We start from the raw sequence: 20,541 nt of genomic DNA, 5'->3' as shown, positions 1-20,541 counted from the left end.
GGGGTCAGTTACTTCAGAGTTCTGCGCAGATCTGCCGGAGCTCTGCTCAGATCTGCCGGAGCTCTGCTCCGTAAACTAGGAAGCCCCAGGTGGAAACTGAAGCTTTAGTTCTGTTCCTCCAGGTCAATGTCTATTTAACAGAGCGTGTGTCCACATGCGGCGCTTAGGCTAAAACCAGTTCTATACGGTAATTGCGGAAATGCAACATGGTTTTCAAAACCTCAATCCACTGCGTCCCGTCCCAGTAGATTGCAGGATGAGGATGATCATATCTGCAAAAAGTTCCTCTTTCCCTTATGACATCTGACTCCAGACCTGCAGTTTTTCCTCAAATGAAAATAAGATAGGTTTAAAGACCAGAACTTCAAAAGTTTGGGTAGGATTAAAACAGGCATTCTAGGCTGTGTTTAATCCTCTTAAAAACAAATCCAATTATGTTTACTTTTGGAGCAGCTGGATATTTGGTATAAGATCTCTCTTTTTCCGTATTTTGCTTCTTCAGCCTTTCTCCATCTCTTCTTTCTCAACCACTTGTTAGTTGATTATAAATACATATCTGAAGCACTTCCAAATTTTATGGTGTATTTTGTGAAGTTAAATCTTTAACCACAGAAAAGTAGTTGGCTGTAGGCATAATTCATGTTCAACATGTTCATTCTTTGATTATTATTGGTGTCTAGAATACACTAAATGTTACCTGATTTAGAAGTTATTTCTCTTGGGCTTAAGAGAGGCAGCCTATCTGTACTCTGCTTAAGTTCATATTTAAGTGTCTTTGAAGTGGGAGATGTGGAAGATTGGAGAGTTTTTCACAGATTGCCTTTATCCATGATTTTATTTAACATATTTAATTATTAGTATTACTTTGAGATTTGATAACATACCAGTTATTAGCTTAGTGCTACTGTGGAGACAAGCCTTGGCCTCTTTACTGGGATAGCTAAGGCTGATCTGCTTGGACTTTAAGCCTAAGTGGAATGAGATTGATGACAGAAAGGAGGTAGGAGCCAAGTTGTGGGAATTCCTGTCTTTCATCTGAGATGGGAGAATCTGGCATAATTTTAAGAAGGGGTGATGTATATGGATAAACCTCAAAGGTCCTGGGTTTCCTCCAGACAGGAGGATAGAGTGTGGCCAGGGCTGTGAGAGCTGAGAGGGAAGGCAAGCACGGGCTGGTTGGGAGAAATGGTCAGTGGCCCAGCTTGGCTTGTAAGGTAAATGGCAGACAATGAGGCTGATGACAAGGATAGAGCATGGTCTAGCTGGCCATGGGCAGAAGTCTGGACTTTGAAGCCTGGGAGCCAATAACATGGTTTTTTTTGTTTGTTTGTTTTTGCTTTTTGATTTATTTAGAATCATTGTAAACTTATTAAGTACATCTGATGTGTCTTAATCAAATCTGTTTTTATTATTCTTTTGATGCTCAAGTTGTCCCATACTTAACAACGGACCTTATCCAAGTTGTCTCCTCATTCCTTTGAAAATAACCTCGTTAATAACTCCCTTATTTGGAGTATCTATCAAGTCATTTATTTTCTTTCTTTCCTTCTTTTTTTTTTTGAGACAGTCTCACTTTGTTGCTCTCTGCAGAGTGCCGTGGCATCACAGTTCACAGCAACCTCCAGCTCTTGGGCTTAGATGATTCTCTTGCCTTAGACTCCCAAGTAGCTGGGACTACAGGCGCCCGCAACAACGCCCGGCTATCTTTTTGTTGCAGTTTGGCAGGGGCTGGGTTCAAACTTGCCACCCTCGGTATATGGGGTCAGCACCCTATTCACTGAGCCACAGGTGCTGCCCAAGTCATGCATTTTCTATGTGATTTCTCCTGTGTACGTGTTCTGCTCCCACAGTGGACTCAGCCATTTTTTCTTAGGAGTCCTAGTTTCTTCTAGAAAGAAATGGTATTTAGTGACCACAATCTAGACCCCAAGGGTGCTCATTGCTATAAAGTTGGTTATCTCATTGTTTCTAGGCCTTTTTAGTAGACAGAGCTAGGATATACAGTTTTCTCCATCTTTTCCTTTTTATTATTCTTCCTCTCTTTCTCCTCCTCTTCATCTTCCTCCAATTTTTTTCTAAAATCCATCATGGGTTCAAACTGACTGTTCTACTTTATGTGTATGACCTTAAGGCTTCTACTTAATTTCATGGGTCTTATAATACACCTACATCTTTTTTCACCTGTGCCAAAAAAAAAAAACAAAAAAAATCTGATTTCTATTAATTCTACCCTAATTATTTATTTCCAATAACAGGTTTTAAGCAGATGATTAATGGTTTCTCAAACTTTCACCCTTGGCCCTTCCAATCCCAGCCTGATACAGAAAAAAATCCAGTAAATATTTTTGGAATAATTGGTCTGACAACACTTTAGAGCAGGGCTTCTTCACACTGATAAACATGACTATCACCTGGGGATCTTGTTCAAATGCTGATTTGGATTGATTAGGTCAGGGGTGTGCCCTGACATTCTGTATTGCTAATAAGTTTTTGGGACAGTGTAGTCATCTCTTCCCTATCTATAGCAAGGATTAGAGTAGTAATTTGCAAACCTGACAGTGCCTCAGAATTGCCTGCATTGCTTTATAGAACATTCAGATTCAGTAGGTCTGGAACTTTTTTCCAAGTTCCCCCAGGTGATTCTGATGACAGCCAGGTAGAGATTGGTGTAGTGATGTTGCTCTGGAGTGTGGGCAGGGCAGCAGTGATAAGGAAAAGGGTACTGGGGGTGGGGCAGCGGTGAGTTTAGTCAGAAGACTATAAAGCCAGCTCAGGGTGTAAGTGCTGAGCCCTTGTTTCGGACCTGAGAGCCTGATGAGGAAAGGACAGGTTGGGGAGTCCCTGGAGAGAGAATCCACAGGACAGAGGCCCAGGGAATAGGAGTTGTCAGTTTCTGGACTGATTGGACAGAATGAGAAGTGAGGAGGGAGGAACAATTCTGGGAAAATTCAGCTTTAGACATGAAGAATGGTGTGCCCTTCAGATTATAATGTTCAGGGTAAGGTTTGGAGGTGGTTTTTTCCTTGGCCATAAGATTTTTTTTTTTTTTTTTTCTGAAATACAAATCTGTTCATGATACTCTCCTGCTTAAAATCATCTGGTAGACCTCCTAACAAAAGACACGAGAAGGAAAAACTAATACAAACACAACTGACAAGGTATGTAAACATTTATTATGTTACACAGATTGTGCACTCCCCTTCAAGATGTGACACTCAGTAATACCACTTGGTGTGGGCACTACGAGGCTGAAACTCTAGGCAGCTTTTTTTGTTCCTAAGTTGCTTCTTTCCTGCTTCCTTTTTCCTCTGGGAGTTCCACTTCCCTTGGTCTCTATGTTACCTAGCATCATTCTCTGGTTCTCTGTTTTCACAGAATCCACAGGAAGTCTAGGAAAGGTGAACTGTATCCCTTACTTACTCTGAAAGACAAGTCTGGATTGATCTTGTGGATCTTCACAAGGTCCATTCTTATCTCTCACATATCTGGTAAATAATCTGAAAGATGCTGACCTGAGGCAATTTGTTTACCTTGAGGCCCAAATCTGCATCAGGGCCTCTGTCTAGGCCTTGGCTTCAGTAAATTTATGATTTCTGTTGGCCTTAAGGTCATTTGGTGCTCTTTGGTAATTTCTTAATTTCTTCTCTCTTTATCTGTCACATTCATACATATACATTTATGCACTCTGAGAGCTGAGCATTCATTGTGCACAATGTTTTTAATCACCTCTTCCATATTGTGTAGTGATCTTGGTCTCTGTAACACAGATGGGATAGGGTTGCCTCCCATCTGTGTTACAATAGAGTATGGAATGAAGTATAACTTCCTGTATGGCATTCAAGGCTCTCTACAGACTTGCCCTAATTTAGCTGTCCAGCTGCATCTTTGCTTGTTCCCCAAAGTGAGGAACATAACAATTTCTATTTTTTTGTGCCTCTCTGCCTTTGCATATACTATTTCCTCTTTCTGAAAACCCCTTTTGCCCCTGTTCTGCAAGACTGATAAGCTGTTATTAAGGAATTAGATTCTTCATTCAGGAATTAGATCAAAATCTTGAAATCCCCTCACCCCTAAGTAATTTTTACTCTTCTTTTCTGTTATATACATATCACATCAAATATAGATCTCTATTCTGCTGTTTAGTCACTTTATTTGGATGTATCTATCCACACTCTCTCCAAACTGCTTTTGGGCTGCATCAGCTCTTGTGTAGATGTGCAGAGAGTTTGAGTAGAGGTGGGCCTTGAGCTGAATGGCTTTGTAATGTTTGCCTCAGTAAAGAAGGAAAGGAACAGGTTATTTTGTGGGTGATAGGAGGGAAGCTAAAAGACGAGGAGGAAGGACAGGCCTACCCAGGAGTGGGCCTACCTAGCTAGAGTCATGGACTTGAGTGAGGACACTAGGAAAGGTGAGGCTGGAATTGTAGGCTGGGAAGAGATCATGGAAGGCCCTGAAAGTTGGAATTCTGATGACACTGAAAGTTCCATATTCAAGCATAGAAAAGATGTCACGAAAGCTGTGTTTCAGCTTTGTTTCTCAGCTGTGCTTCAACTGGGAAGGGCAGGTTGGAGAGAGACCCTGTTAGAATAACCAATTGAAGCAGCTTAGGATCTGAATCGAGGCAATGGCAATATGGATGGAAAGGAGAGAACAGAGGAGTGCAAGTGTGACAGGAAATCCAGCAGGATTTGGTGACTGATTGGATTTGGGGGACAGAGAAGAGTCATGCTGGATGCTGACATTTTGTGCTAGTTTGCTGGGGGAAGAATGAGGCATTTGTTAGTAGCAGAGAGCATGGAGGAGCTTCTTGGAAGGGGGAAGGGAAAATGAGTGTGGCTGATTCTTTTTGGAATCAAAGGGAGACTTGGGTAATTTCTTGCTTGCCCTTTGTATGTTTACCCACGGGGATAGTGAAGCCCAAAGAAACCTACCCAAGGTCACCCAGATCTTAGTGGCAGAACCCAGGCATCCTGGCATTCTAGCCTGGGGCTCTATCCTCTGTAGTGCACTGGGGCTCTATCCTCTGTAGTGCACTTGAGTTTGGCCAGAGGAGAGCTGCCAGAAGGTCCAGACAGAGGTTCCATTAGGCAATGAAAAAATGGGAATGAGACCAAGTTTGGGGTGAATTCAATCTGCAAAACAGCTAAATATGAAGTCTTATAGGTCAGGCACTCAGAGGGGAAATGTTTGCTGGTAGCCAATGCCAATGGAGGCCTGAATGCTCATGAAGGCATCTTTCTGTCCAGTAGCCTAGCTGTATGTGGGGCTGATGGGTAATAGGGAGTGATTTAGGGTATCAGCACTTTTAGACTTGTTATGCTTAGTGTGGGTATATGTATGTTAATTGTTTTATTCTGGGAATGTGAATTTAGCAGTTCTATGAAAATTTGTATGCCAAGACCTAAGCACCATTTTTCACCTAAAACATTCGGGACATATCCAACCAGTTCACGAGAAGCTGCCTGTATAGCACTAGGGTGGGGCTGGGACACGGAGAACAAATGGCTAGCTGGGGAAGACAACCAGTTATGGGGACCTCCTCCAGTGGGGGGATCTCCTGCAGGCAGAGCCCTGTGGAGGCCAGTTTCGAGGATCCATGCTTGGGTGAAGGCTACCTCTGTCAGACCTTATCTAGAAACTGCACTGCTGGTGACAGACTCATTGGCCCTCTCCTCCTCAGCCCTCCCTCTTACAATTCCCTGGTCAGCCAGGCTCCTCAGTGTCCAGCCTCCCAGGCTGGAGTCTTGCTTCTTCCATGTACCCTGATCACTTTGATTTGCTAAAGCAGAGCTGGGTTAATGCCCATAAAACATTTAGATGATTGCCTGGGATGTGGTAATTGCTGAATAAAAACAAAACATAAGGAATACCGGGGCATCAACTTTGAGGGAATATTTATCAAGCCTCCCTGTTCTTTTGAGCTTTGTAGCTAGGCCTTCCCATTTCTACCTTACCTTGTTCTGAGGGGTCTTTAGAAATTTTTTAACTGTTTTCTATACTAAGGACAAAATGTGTGCAGTAGTCTGCTCACTCATGGTAAAGTATCAGGGACATCCTAGATTGCAGACTTGTATTTGGGTTGTGCATGTCTTAGAAAGCATGTAGGTGGAGGACTTAATAAGGTATCTCCTGGAAGAGACATGTTAGCCTGGTGAGGCTATGGGGAATAGCTTCTACGTGCCCTGGCCTTGTCCCTGGCCCCAGCTGCTGTAGTGTTCCCAGGTGGCTCTGCTTTGGCTTTATTTGTATCCCATAGGGGATGAGGATCCACATAGGGAAGGAGGAGATCCAAATCTCAGGATTTCTCTGCCTGCCTAGGGATAGCTGGTGCTTGTTGATTATTGGAAGGGAGTTTAGTGGGGATGGGCAGAACTCCTGTCCTGACCCTCAAGGGTAAAGATATAACTCCACACTGACTGTGCATGGTTGGAATGTACCAGTCCCACTCAGCTGGACCTCTCACTCTGACCTGGAGGGCCACTCCTATGACTAGAGCAGGCATCCTAAGAAGTCTTCTTAGCAATCTTCTTCAACCCACCCCTGACAGAAAGACCTAGAAAGCCCCAACAGAAGGAACTCCTTGGTTGGCAACTGTTGTGTGTGTGTGTGTGTGTGTGTGTGTGTGTGTGTTTATATGTGGGTGCAGGGGAAGTCATGTAGGAGCCAAGAGGTCTATTGTGGGGAGAAAGGGAACAGGCAAGAGAGGAGCCACAGCTTAGGCTTAGGAAGACCAAAAATGTATTACCTTTTCTTGCCTGCTTAGGTGGCACCTCCTCTCTCTTCATGGGCAACAGTTCCCTTCCTCCAACAACAGGCCTTTTTTCCTCTGAATGAAAGTGGTTTTTGCATGAATAGCTAGCTCAATGCTGCATGGCTTCGTGGAGTCAGTGGACAGGTAGATTGATCCCACAGAAAGCTTCCTTCAGAGGGAAGGCAGAGCAAAGTTTCATGTGGTGGGAGCAGTGCTAGTCTCATTTTATGGAAAGGAAACAGGTGCCAGCAAAGTAAAGAGACTTTTGATTGTTCTGGAGGTTTAGATCTAATTTAATTTATTGTCCAAACTGGATACTTTTAAGAGTGAAAGGTGGCAGATAAATGCTAAACTGGAAGGGATCCTGGGATGACAGGACTGTCCCAGTCCCACTGGGGTGTGGTATCAAACTTAGCATTCAAAACTCCAAATTCTACCAGCATTAGGGACAGGATGGGGGCTGTGTGAGGGGAGAGAGTGGATTGACATGAGGGGAGGGGGAAAGCAGATTTGGATGGGAAGGCAGATTCTTCTAATTCAACATTCACCAAAGCAAAGGAATAGTTCTTGGCTCTGACACCTGACCTTGACTGGATGTCATGAAAAAGTTTTATTACATAAGCTCTTCCTGTGACTAGCCAAGACATCTGGTTCCTCGATGCAACCGCTCACCTGGTAACAATAACAACAGCCCTGTGTGTCTGTCTGGGTTTTCACTGTGCTGGCTCACTGGTGCGGCACAGTGCCCCAGGCAGGGATTATTGTTTTGCTTCTGGGTATTAGGAAAACAACTTCTCCTACCCCCCTCACCCCCTTCCCGTCTTTCTATCCTGGCAGCAGCTTTTCTCCCCCAGTAAGACTTGGCCTCTCTAACTCCTGGGGACTCTGGTAGCTCTAGAATGTGAACTCTTAATCAGAGTCTTCCATATAAATCTCAGCTCTGTACAGAAAGATGTGCTGTTGCTAGTTAGAGCAAGTTTCTCTACTTCTCTGAGCTTTCAGTTCCTCATCTGTTTGATGGGAACAAACTTTATTTGGTGGTTTTTAGAATTAAGTGAGATGATGAAATTTTGACTACAGTACTTAGCACCTGATAGGCAGTTAGTAAATAGTAGTAGATTCACTATTATTCACAAGCTGCCCAACGCAAATGCTTTGTCAGGAGGAGAGATTTATGTCATACAGAGTGCTTATCCTGAAATTTCAGGGGGGCAGTAGTATTCTCTGAGCTCCCAGGTGTGGCACAGAGAGGTGTGGTCATGGAAGAGGTGAACAGAAAGTTTGGGAGGCAAAATTGGGTCACAGGGCAGGGAACACCCTGGCTTCAGATGGCTGATCACTGATGTAGAGGACAAGGGCAACAAACGGAGAGCTCAGAGCTCAAACACACTGGATGAGATGTGGCAGGGGTAAGTGCAAAGTCCTGCCCTTAGGCTCTGAAAATCAATTGCATGACTGTCTTACCCATCCATGTGGAAAAACCCACATAAATTCGCTTAGCCTGGCTGCATTAATAGAAGTTCTGCATTTAAACCTTGATGGTGTACCTTTTCCCAGCATTGACCAAGACTGGCCCCCTCGAGGTGATGCCCTATCCCTGCACACACACACTATGGAGGCACGTAGAATAGGGACCCCAAATCCTGCAAAGCTAGGGTCCCTGTCCTGCAAACTCTGGAAGAACCTGAGTACATACAGGAAGACACAGGGATGTGACTGCTATTTTTAGGTAGGTGAGGTAGTCAACATGTTCTGCAATGCTCAGAAGGCAGAGCTGAGGGTCCCTGTTAGTGGTGGTTGAGAATTAAAGAGGGGTCAGATTTTAGCATGACTTAGTATAAGAAATTTCAAATAACTCAGGCTTATCTCTAGGCCAAGCAGTTGTCTTAGAGCATGTATTGGAGTCTGCCTGAAAAGGATATTGTCTAACCAGTATTGACTAAAGAAGAGTTTATGAAATAACAGGGGTGGAGGGTGTGTTAAATGGTCATAGGTCTAACTCAAGTGCTGTGAGATTTTGGCAAAGAGAAAAGTTTGTGTGTCAACCAATTGGGGCTGGATCCTGAGGAGACAGGAAGAGGAGGATGTCATGATGCTGGTCAACCAAGAGTCATGAGTAACAGGTATAGAAGCCTGAGCAAGCGAAGTGGGGTCAAGAAATAATAAGCAAACCAGCTTAGCTAGATTCTTCTCATTGTTAAAATTCAAAAAAAAAAAAAAAGACTGTAGGACCCCAGGGGGAAATGTACTGGAATGCCAAATCTGGTAGTGGCTCCTGAGCTGAGATGACTTGCAGTAGACATAGGCTGGGGAAGGCTGGCCTTAAAGCTATGCAGAGACTTCTGTGTCCCAAGTCACAGGCTGAACATCCCACTTAGTGGCAGGGGTTGAGAGAGGGGAAAGGCTCTGAGGAAAAGTCTGAGATGATGATCCCAAAGATGTGACTGTACTGTGTGCATTCTCTGCTGATGCCTGCTTTGGCCTAACCCCTGACTGGGGCATGAAAGCTCTTTCAGATTCATGGCCCTTGCAGATTTTGAGAACGCAACATCCTGGGACTTGGAGAATCTGAGTGGTCTGAGGCACCCGACAAGGTATGGCAGATATAGAAGGGAGTGATCCAGGGACACTGGGAAGTCTGTCTGCCACAGAGCAAGGTTCCAGCCCTGAGAGGAGGCAGGGAAGGGATGTGGGCACCAGAGCCTCATTTAAGTCGGCTGAGGTTTTGGGTGGGGTGCTGTGGTTAAGCATTGTGGATGCCTGGGGGCATAATATCTTAATCTGGTGGCAGGGAGGGAGCCCGGCAAGATGATGGTAGGAAGGGAGGCCATGGAACCCCAAAAGCAGAACAGCCCATTGCATCTGGAAAAACTCCTAACCTTTTAAGAGCAGAGGTAGAGTGTCATTCTTAAGTACTCTGGAATTGGCAGGCCATGACTTCACTTATTACTTCAGTCATGAAATGGCTTTTGAAACGTGCTCTGTGCTGAGAATGGTGATGCTGGGAATATGAGATAACTAAGATGTGTTCTCTGCCGAGTGGAACTTAAGGAATGGACCCCTTACTCAAAACAGGCAGTAATAAGGCTTAGAAAATACAGTGACTATTCACAGAAAGAAGACATTGGGGTGCCTTCTTGCTGAGGAGGTGGAATTTGAGGTGTGTCTTGAAGGGAAGACAGGGACTGGAGACATTCCTTTATATGGAGAATTCCTGGCAGAGGAACAGCAGTGCACCAACGAAGGCCCAGGCAATGTCAGTTAAGGGGCACCTGTGGAAAACAGCTGGAGGTTTGCTTTGGCTAGAACTGAGGCATAAATGAGGTTAAATAGGGCACCTGGGATTGGACGTGATCCTGTATTACGTTCTCATAGTGCATCTGACTGGCTTAAATCTCTCAGCAACCTTTCCAAGCTTGAACAGAGGAGGAAATGGGATCCGAGAAACATGGCTTCTTCCCAAGGTTCCCTAGCTGTTGAGTAGCTGAAATAAGATTTATGTCTCCCAGTCTACCTGATCCCCAGTTCTTGTACTTTAACTCTTTTGCCTCTGTGTTTAGAGGCTGGATTATTCAATCTTAAATTTACAGTTAAGACCGGCTCTCACCATGTTGAGGCAGAAAGGTATTCACATGGAACACCGCAGACCACATTAACTTTTGAGAGCCACTTGGTGGATGTGGCCAGGTTGTCATGAAGGCCACCTCAGCTCTGATAAATATATATACACATACATATTTAGGAAATTAATCTCTAAAATAGGTAGTAGGAAGTTGCATAGTTTTCATGTTATAGAAACTGTTACTTCCAGACTGCTATAGGTAATTTCTGAATTACTGGCTAAATTCTATTTTCTTACCCAATCAAGAAAATGGAACAAGATGAGTCTTCTCTAATTTATGCAAAAAGCTCCTTGGCTTTAGCTACTTTATCATTAGTACAAGTTACCTACATTAACTTCTCCTGTTTAGCACCCCAGGGTGTCAGTCCTGAGGGATAGCAAGTGCAGAGCTCTGGAGTGGGGTGGAAGGATGGGGCAAGGTGAGAGAAAAACCTGGGAAATAGCCCAGGTAGGGCTGCGGGGGTGGAGAGGAGGGGTGATATAGCTCAGTGAGAGTTTGCAGAGAGCCTGCCCATGCAGGCGTGTGGAGTGGGCATGGAGACACCTACATGAAAGAAGAGCATTGTTTTCACAGATGACATGTTCAGGCTATGGGCAGGTGGGTGTTGGTGGGGATTGTCTGCTTAAGGCAGGGTTCATTCTTGGGTTGTATCCTGTATAGCCAGCCGGTCCTTACTGCAGAACAAGTCTGCCCAGAGCCCAACCTCTGTCCAGTGTGGCCTTCCTCCTAGAGTTCAGAGCCCTGATCTAACCCTGGTGGCCACATCTTGCTTTTTGTCCTCAGGGTGGATCCAGGTCCTTCAGGCCTCCTAATGGGAAACTTTCCCTCATTTGAGAGAGAAAGGTTGAGAAGACCACCTTGTGGGTGATATTCCACTGGGAAAATGCAGGGAATATTCAGAGAAAGAAGTAGTGGGCTGAGTGACTCCAGATCTCATGTTAGGAGACTTCATGTAGGAGAAAGCTCTACCTCCCTGCCCTACCACTTAATAGGGAGCATTTTGTAAACTGTTAAGGGTTACTCACTGTATCACAAATCCAGTCCTCAAATGTCATGTTACTTATTTATTTTTTCTTTTTTTTTGAGACAGAGTCTTAATATGTCACCCTGGGTAGAGTGCTGTGGTGTCATAGCTCACAGCAACCTCTTGGGCTTAAGCAATTCTCTTGCAATCAGCCTCCTAAGTAGCTGGGACTACAGGCACCCACCACAATGCCCAGCTATTTTTCGGTTGTAGTTGTCATTGTTGTTTGGCAGGCCCAGGCTGGATTCGAACCGGTCAGCTCAGGTGTATGTGGCTGGCACCCTAGCCGCTGAGCTACAGGCACCAAACTGGTTATTTATATTTTTAAGAGAGAATTTTATATAAACCAAGTGATGGTTGATTGAGGAATGGGACTTATGAGAAGGATCATATCAGCTCCGTGAGAAATGCATCTCGCTGCATCTGTTACACGTCACGTGAAAACCTTTCCTGAGGAACTCCTGGACTGATTGCCTTTCTGGCTGTTGGTGTCCCCTAAGAGTGTAGTGTCCAGTAATAACAGCTGTGGGGCCAGATAAAGGGCACCAGTACAGCACTGCTATCTTCTCTCAAAGCCACCTCTGGATTTAATAGGAATCCTCTTCTATAGAGGCATTAAAAACCTATTTTGTTGAAAAGAAGCAGCAAGAAAGACGGAAGAGAGGTTCCAGGAGATTTTTAGACATCCCCACTCACCTGGGGTTCAGCTGGAGCTTCTAGGAGCAAGACCACTTAAGCCTCTAGGGAGGGGTTACTTAATACAGTGTACTGCCCCAGAAGGCTTCTCTTTGGGCTGTAAGAACGTGTGTGCAAAGGGTGGATTCCGGGATCACTTTTCTTGGGAAAGTCCCTAAACCACTCTCCGGCCTCAGAGCTCTTAGAGGGAAGGGCTGAGGGACGTTATCCTAGTGGCAAGTGTCCTGTGACTGGTGATTTGAGGGTAGGAGACTGGCCTGGCACTTCCTCCCCACATCATATGCTGGAGCTATTGAATTGGGTTGAAGAGGGGTAAGGCCCAGATCTCTTGATCCCTTAAATGCATTTTAATAGCTTGTCAGGATATAGGGTCTTAGGATTTCTTTCTTGTAGCATCCTAAAGTCTGGTCTTACTAAATGGTTTGGTCTCCAAGTGTAATTCAACTCAGAGCTGACTTACAAAGGATATAGATAAAGGACTATGAGGAACTGTCCTTACCTGTATGTTGCTTAAGGTTTGAAGATATAAAGCAAAGTCTTCCTTAGACTGAGAGAAGGGGAACACCAATGGCTCAGAACAGAGACTAATATCCTGGAAAAGAGGCTGCCCTCTTCTCATAGGCTCGCCTAGCTAGTTGTGTCCAAGATAAAATTGGGGTGGGCATGAGTTTACTCCAGCTGCTGTAACAATGTACCAGACTGGGGCTGGGGCTGGTGGGGCTTACATAATAGAAATTAATTTTCTCATAATTATAGAGGCCAGAAGTGTAAGATCAGAGTGTTGGCAGGGTTGGTTGGTCTGAGGACCCTCACTTGCAGATGGGCTGACTTCTTCGTGTCTTCACATGATCTTCCCTTGGTAGCTAATCTCTTATAGGGACAACTGTGCTGGATTATTGCCTATGTGCGTGATCTCATTTTAATGTAATTATGTCTTTAAAGCCCCTATTTCCACATTTGGCCACATTCTGAGGCCCTAGGGGTTAGGAACTCAATATGGGAACTGGGGGTGGGGGTGGGGGTCCACAATTCACCCCTTAACAGGATATTTCCAGAATCCTCAGTGAACAAGGCTTAATGTCATGGTCAGGAATGGAGGGGCACTCACTGCTGGTTCTTCCAGGCTTAGAAGCAGAACAGGTCCCAGGAAGTTAGACTCACCCTGGCCAGTGGAGAAGCTTATTTGCCTTGTCTGAAAGCTCAGCCCAGAAATGCTCCGGCCTAGAAGTTTATTTGTCATGTGGATGCCTGGTAGGACTGGGTTCTGTATAGTGTCTTCCTCTGGCTCCCATGTTGCCCTCAGCCCTCCAGTGAAGACAGAGCTTCTGATACCCTACAGCCCAGGTCAGCAGGGGAGCCCCCTCCTCCTGACAGAGCAGACGCCTGGCTATTGTTGACAGCACACAGGCCAGTCTTTAAGGAAATATTTTGTCTCCTGCTGGTTTAATTTTTTAATGCAAAAGGAAAACCGTTGCACTGAATCAAAATTGAAGTGTTTGTCAAATGTCAAAATGAAGGTTCAAAATACAGAATAAATTTTGATTGATTCGATTAGTGTTTACTTAGAGCCTGCCAAATTCTGGGGCCTGTTCCCTCATCCCAAGTGTATAGCTAGGGAGCCTTATAGGAGGTAGTTGTCTGTAAGCTAAAGTTTTGCTGAAGGCATAACAGGGAAGACTTGCCAACTTAGACCTGTTGTTTTCTTGTTGCTTAGCATTCTAAAATGATGGAATGAGGAGAAACACCTGATTTTATCTTCTGTTAGGGGGAGTTACATCCTTTTCTCTCATTGGTCCTTTGGGAATATAATTGCATCCATCAATTATGTCTTCTGCTTATGCCAGGCCCAAGTATGGCCAAGTTCACCTATGGAAAAGTTGACATCACCTCTGGATATCAAACTACAAGAGAGAGGGGCCTCAGGTAGGGAGAAAGTTAGATGGGAGAGGCAATCATAGATGACCCATGACCCTTATTTCAGAATGATAGCCAAGGTCACTTGCTTCTTTTCCCTTTGCTGTACACTCAGATACACAAACATTTAACATTTTGTGTGAGCAAATGTTTACTGCATGTCCACATGAGGCTTTTTGCTGGGAGGTGAGGATAGAGGATTGAATAGGACATACTCCTTGCTCTGAAGCAGCTCAGTTTAAAAGAGGAGGTGGACACATTGATAAATAATACAACTTATTAGCATATAAATTATTATCTTTGTAGGTGATGTAAATAGCTCTGATGATAAGGAGAGTGGCAGGCATGACGGCAGCAGAGAGGAGGCATCTGGTGCCTTAAGGTTGGGGATGGTTAATGATGTCAGGAAGGGTTTTCTGTCAATGGGCATTTGGGTCAGGCATTGGCACAGTATGATTTGAAAGTATAGATGGAGAAGTGTATCCCAAGAAGAGGAAACAGAAAATAGAGACAAGGTATTTCTGTATTTGGGGGTAAGAAGTGGTCCAATGTGGCTGGAACTTGGAACATGGTGAGACGTTCAGCTAGGAGGAGGACTGTATTGGAGGACTTTAGTTGGACTTCATAATGCAGCCTTTTCTGCTAAAAGCAGTGGTGAGCTGTGGCAGGGTTAGGGGCCTGGGAGCAGTCATGAGCTCTGTGGAACATGACAAGCCTGCCTTGGGAAAGATGGACTGAAGGGGAGTTGGCTAGAGTTAGAAAGAGGCAGCTTTTGCAGTCTGGCTGAGAAATGGTGAGGGTCTAACCCCTCATCAGAGAAAGGGTAAAGTGAGAGGTAAGGAATTTAGCTGAATGTTAAGACCTATTCAGGGAGTCTGAATGGTACCATAGAACTGTGGTCCTCAAACCCAGGCCGTGGACTGTACCTGTTAGGAACCAGGCTGCAGAGCTCAGCTGAGGGGTAGTGAAGCTTCATTTGTATTTACAGCTGCTCCCCATCACTTGCATCACCTCCTGAGCTTCACCTCTGTTAGTTCAGTGGTGGACATTAGATTCTCACAGGAACGTAAACCCTACTGTAAACTGCACGTGTGAGGGATCTAGGATGCCTGCTCCTTATGAGAATCTAATGCCTGATGATCAGAGGAGGACATGCAATGTGCTTTAATCATCCTGAAATCATCCTCCCACCCCCATGCTGATCCATGAAAAAATTGTCTTCTATAAAACTGGTCCCTGATGCCAAAAAGGTTGGGACCAGCTTCTGTAGAAGAAGCAACAAATGCATCAAATTCAGGTTCAAATCTCAATTTTGCTAGAAGGGTGGTGAAACCTATACCCTTTACCCTCGAAGCCCAGATCCTTAGGTGGTGTTTTAGCTTTTTGTTTTAAGCTTTTATTATAAAAAGAATTTAAACATACATAGAAATAGAAGGAATAGTATAATGAATCCTCTTACCATCACTCAACTTCAACAATATCTTTTAGCTTATGTTATTTTTTAGGGAGGTGGTGTTTGAGATCAAGATCTTTGGAAATAATTGTGTTGATGTTGCATTTGAAGCATTTCTCTGAGTCTGTGATCAGGTTGAGGCAGTGAAATGACTTTATGTCCATTTGTTCCTCCCTAGAGGTAAATTGTGTGTTCTCTGTTGTGAGAAGGAAAATGAGGGTAGCTTTCTTTGAAGGGTTCATTCTGGGCCTTAGGAAGCACAGTCCCAGTAGTATCTTGTCAGGGGGTAGGGCTGTGTCTGCCATGGGGGCAGATGGGGTGTACACAGGGAAGGAAATGGAGGTAAGGGCTGTTAGGAGGGTGGTTTGTGGGCCAGACACCCTCATTATCCATTCATAGGGTGGCTGTTGCCCACGGCTTGATTCACACTGATCAAATTGACAAGGCCCATCTATAAACCAGACTCCAATTTAATTTACTTTGGCAGGCATTGTTCAGTGGCCACAACACAAACGCCTGCATTGCCAGACTGTCTTCTTGCCATTACCCTACCTAAGAAAGTGAGCACAATCTGTAGGCTCAGAGAGCCAAGCTCTCAGAGGGCACCATGTGGATTATGGGTACATCACCCCAGCCCGTGATGGGACCTCTAGGCCAGAGGTGGCCTCCTCCTGGGCAGGCCCCTTCCTTTGTCCAGGTGGCTCTAGGGAGAGGGAAGGAAGGGCTGAGTTACACATACTTAGTTCCTTCTTTCATTTCCACCAATCAGATACTGACACCCCCCCCTCCCCCCCAGACACACTCACCCACTTCTGGAAAGAAAAGATGTCAGTGTTCTCCCATTGGATATCCCCATGGCAATGTGAAACAGAAACTAAAGGAAGATGTGAGCCCATGTTTCTTCAGAGGTTCATTTGGACAGCTAGGGGTGGGGTATGCTTTTGCAGAGGACATAGAACTGGCTGGATGTTGAAAAATTAGTTTTGATGGACAGAGACTAGGGAAGGAGCCTTTAGGTTGAGAGGACAGCATGAAAAAGGCACAGTGAAATGAGAACACTCTCCTTGGCTGGAGTATCACCTCTCAGGAGGTGGTCAGGCCCCGTGAGGCAGTACTGCCCAGTGGTTAGGAATGTAACCTGGGCGTCAAATTGCCTGGATTCAAATCTTATCCTACTGATTCATGGAAGTATGATTTGGCCAAGTTGCTTACCCTCTCCATGCTTCTGTTTCCATACCTGTAAAGTCTGGAGAATAATAATTATAAATATTGAGATAGTGAAAAACAAGTGTTTAGCTCAGTGCTGAGTAAGTGACAGCCATAACCATTACCACAATGAGTCTAGGACACTTTGGGGTCAGCTCCAATTTGGATGCCAGCTCATGAGTTTGGACTGCTGTGGGAGAGGCCAGGTATTGCTCAGGTGAGAGGAGGTCCTCCAGTGCTTGGGTTCTGAATGCCTAAATGTAGGAGTGGGAAGGAGGAGATATAGAGAAGAGCATCTCTGCACAGGGAGACCCACAGAGACCTGGGTACTGGAAGAGGAGGGTGATAGGGCAGGGAAAGTATCACAGGTGAATGTAGCCTGTATAGTTCTGGGAGGAACTCTGAGTGTGCTTTATCCCAAACACCAGAGGAGAGTAGCAGCACTGAGGAGAGGCTGCAGAAGGCATCTAGCAGATGCTGCCTGATCACTGCTTTCAGTGTTTTACTCTATTAACTCATTTAATGTCCATAACCATCCTTTGTTTTACAGTTAAGGAAACTGAGGCATAGAGGTTAAGCATCTTACTTTAGGACACATAGTGAATGTTGGAATTTGGGCTCTCCCCCAAGGCATTCACACTCCACCTCGAGCTTTTAACTCCACCCCAGACTCCCTCTGGAGGAAATGGGAACAGAAGCAGCTCAATGGACAGTGGAAGTCTCCTGCAGTGGGCATCAGAGAGCAGTGGGCATCAGAGAGCATACAGGTGGGCGGTGAGGCAGAAGAGAAATATGGAACAGTGGCTAGAGGTGCAGGGTCAAAGGCAGTGTTTCTCAGTAGCAGAGACTTTAATATTTGTGTAGGTAGAGAAGAAGGAACAGGAGAGACTAAGGTGCAAGAGGAGCTCAGAGGGGGAATATTGGAGAGATTGGATCTCAGCAATGATAAGAGATTAGGGGCCAAATGGAGGAGGGGAAGCTCTTCTACAGGATAGGGGAGTTGGAAATGGAGAGAAAGGGAATCTGGGGGTTCCATTTCTCATTAAAGAAAGATGCAGGATAATGTGCTGAGAGGGAGTCTAACAGGAAGGTAACATGAGATTAAAGAGCTTGAGTGCATGGGTGTCTGGTGATGTGTTGTATATGCTATCAAAGCATGGTCTTCCTTTGGGAGTGGGTATGCAGAGAGTCCTCTGAGCTCCCCTGAGGAGGAGGAGGTCTTTGCGTCCTTCCCCATTGATGAGAGGGGTGCTCTGGGCAGCTGCATCAGTGGTTCCTATTGCCTGACAAATTCAGGCGAAGTTCGAGGAGTGAGAGGTGGTGAGACCTTTCCCAAGCTGGTCCCAGCTTCATTTGCTGTCACTCTTTCCCAGCTCTCTGGCCATAGAGCTACATCTTGGTAATAAGGGGCTGATAATTGCAATGTATCCCCAGGACTACCATGAAGATTAAACTAGATAATGAGTCTTTTCGCAAGGGATTCTAAAGGTTATGCCTGTTTTCTTCTCCTTGTTGGAGTACCTGCTTTGTCTGACCTTTGACATGTTTCCAAACTGTTCATTGGCATGCTCAGGGTTAAGCCCTGTGGCCTTGGTCATGGGCATTGTTATAGCCTCTTTACCACAATAAGCCCTTGAGTTGGGGAGAAGAACCCAGCTGGGTCTGGGGAAGCGGGCAGAATATCAAGAGGAGAAACAGGGGTTGAGAAGAGTCACAGAAGCGTTTGAAAACATTAAGGGGACACATTGAAGGAGCCTCGACTTGAGCTTCTCTGTGCTCCTCAGCCTGAAAGTCAGATTTGCAGTTTGGGTGTGAGCTGTCAGAACCTCAGTCTCAACCGTTCCGGGCCAGAGCCTGTGCTCCTCCTTGTGGGCTGAGCCTGTGGTGCCTCCCACTCTTGTCTTGGGGGTAGTGTTTCTGTTAAGAAGCTTGCCCTTTTCAGAAGGAGGGAGGATGGCACTCCTGATAGTGCCGCACAGCTAGGCTGGGAGGGCGTCTGGCCTGGGGTGCCTGGCACCCCATTTTACCTTTTCTAGAAGAGGGCATATGGGCTTTGTGACTGGGTGCCCTCCTGTTATTACATGTTGCTGGAAAAGCTGCTTGGGATCATGGAGTCCTCTTTAAAAGGCTGTGGTTTGGTGAGAAAGGCTTGAGCTTTTTGGGTAAGTGCTTAAGTGGAAGCATCTGGACTTGGCTGTGCCAACAGAGGCTGGTTGGTGGTGGAGCAGGGACATGTGATGGGTCTTAAATGGAAGGGCCAGAAAGCAAAAAGGATCCTCCCAATAGAGGCTTCAGAGCTGGGCTGCGGCACACATGTTCTTAGGCAGCTCTTGGAACTCGCCCAACTGGGAGTGGTTGGGAATGCCCAGTGTGTGCAACTCACTAACCTGGTATAGCGGGAAAAAGATGCTAAGCAAGAAATACTGCGTTAGTCCCCTGCCGCCACCCAGCACTGCCAACCTGCATCTAGGTTTCAGGCTGTTTCCACAATTCTGACAGATGTCAGCCCCCACCAGCGTCAGCTCAACTGACGGACTAATCAGTACAGGCTGATCTGGAATGTCTACGTGGGAATAAGAAACCTTGTATGTGCAAAACAGTTTTGAAGCTACAAAGCTTTAAACAAATGTTAGCTATTAGGAGTTACTGATACTGTGATTAGACAGGGACTGGTTAAGAACGCCTGTTCAGTGGCATGCCTTTGTTTTCTCCTCTTCAGGTTTTCTTAGGCTACTTAAGCTTCTGTTCATTGACAATAGAAGTGAAAACTCTACCTCATCTCTTTTATTGGACTCAGACGTTCACTGAAGGATTCAGCAAGTCTGATAGCAGCTTTCCCGATGCCTGCTCCCCTGCCCTGCTTTGACTCCTCTTTGCTGTCTTGCTGTGTCTGGCCCCTCTGGCCTGGGGAAAGCTAATACCCGTGGTGCAGGAGAGTTATCCTTGCCACACCTGTAAACTCCTACCAGGTCTTGAATTCCTACAATCCCACAGTGTGTGTATTTTCACCAGGATTTCATAAATAGGTAAAATGAGGCTCAGTGATGTTAAGAAATTTGTCAGGGGCACAGCTCAGGAAGGTAGAAACTCAGATCCGAATGCAGGTCTGACTACAGAGCTCATGCTCTCTCTACCCCATGGCTCTTTAACTTCTTCTCCAGGTCCCAGGTGTCCCTTTGCTGCCTGGTGATAGGAAACTAGAGAAGTGCTGTAAAACGCATTGGGAGCCTCGGTTAGATTTGTGAAGTAGCTGTGCTGGCAGCAGTGCGGAGGGTGAGGGGTATGTGTGTAGGTGAGGCTGGAAGCTTCCAGTTAGGAAGCCAGCAAGGTCATTCTGATCGGTAACAACAGCAGGCCAGGTGAGGATGAGGGGACAGATCTGAGAGGGTGAGGAAGGAGACTTTACAGAACTTGGCGATGAAGTGGACGTGTGTGAGAAAAGAGAAGCCCCAGGGTGACTCCTGGTTTCTGGCTTGATGACCGTACTGGCATCACTGAGGTGGAATGGGGAGCATTTGGGGCCCTCCAGTGTGGGGATATGGAGAGAAAAGAGGGTGTCAGGTGTGGGAAGTATAGAGCATGGAGGGCACAAATTGGTTTATTTTTATCAGTAAGTCTGTAAATATTTCTTCAGTGCTTACAGAACAGGGACTCAGACACATGGCAGGGTTGCTGGGGAGAGAGATGGCTGTGCACAGCTACTCACCTCCTTTCCTGCAGGATGAAAGAGATGATGGGAAGGTCCCACTTAGGTGGTCGGGATTGAACATGGTTTCCTAAAAGAGTTGTCGTAGCACAGAGATGGGAGTTTAGTTTTATGCTGCCATTGGCATAGAAGAAGGAAAGCAACAGGTATAGCCAATTAACAATTAGG

At 45.6% G+C, this 20,541-nt stretch overlaps 1 protein-coding gene across 17 annotated transcripts in view; it reads left to right on the top strand.

Annotated features, from left to right (window-relative positions):
* PPFIBP2 (PPFIA binding protein 2) overlaps positions 1–20,541 on the top strand; it is a 156,256-nt gene that overhangs the window by 553 nt on the left and 135,162 nt on the right. Inside the window, exon 1 of one of the 17 annotated variants that reach the window (XM_053561073.1) lies at positions 18,628–18,829. The exons of the other annotated variants lie outside the window; for them this stretch is intronic. The gene's annotated coding sequence lies outside the window, so the exon portion shown is untranslated. Of the gene's footprint in view, positions 1–18,627; positions 18,830–20,541 lie in introns of those variants that run through there. 17 annotated transcript variants of the gene reach the window in all.

The sequence above is a fragment of the Nycticebus coucang genome, chromosome 14 (genome assembly GCF_027406575.1).
Source record: "Nycticebus coucang isolate mNycCou1 chromosome 14, mNycCou1.pri, whole genome shotgun sequence".
Lineage (NCBI taxonomy): Eukaryota > Metazoa > Chordata > Mammalia > Primates > Lorisidae > Nycticebus > Nycticebus coucang.
The sequence above is the reverse complement of the archived record's forward strand: the minus strand, read 5'-3'. Positions and strand labels throughout refer to the sequence as shown.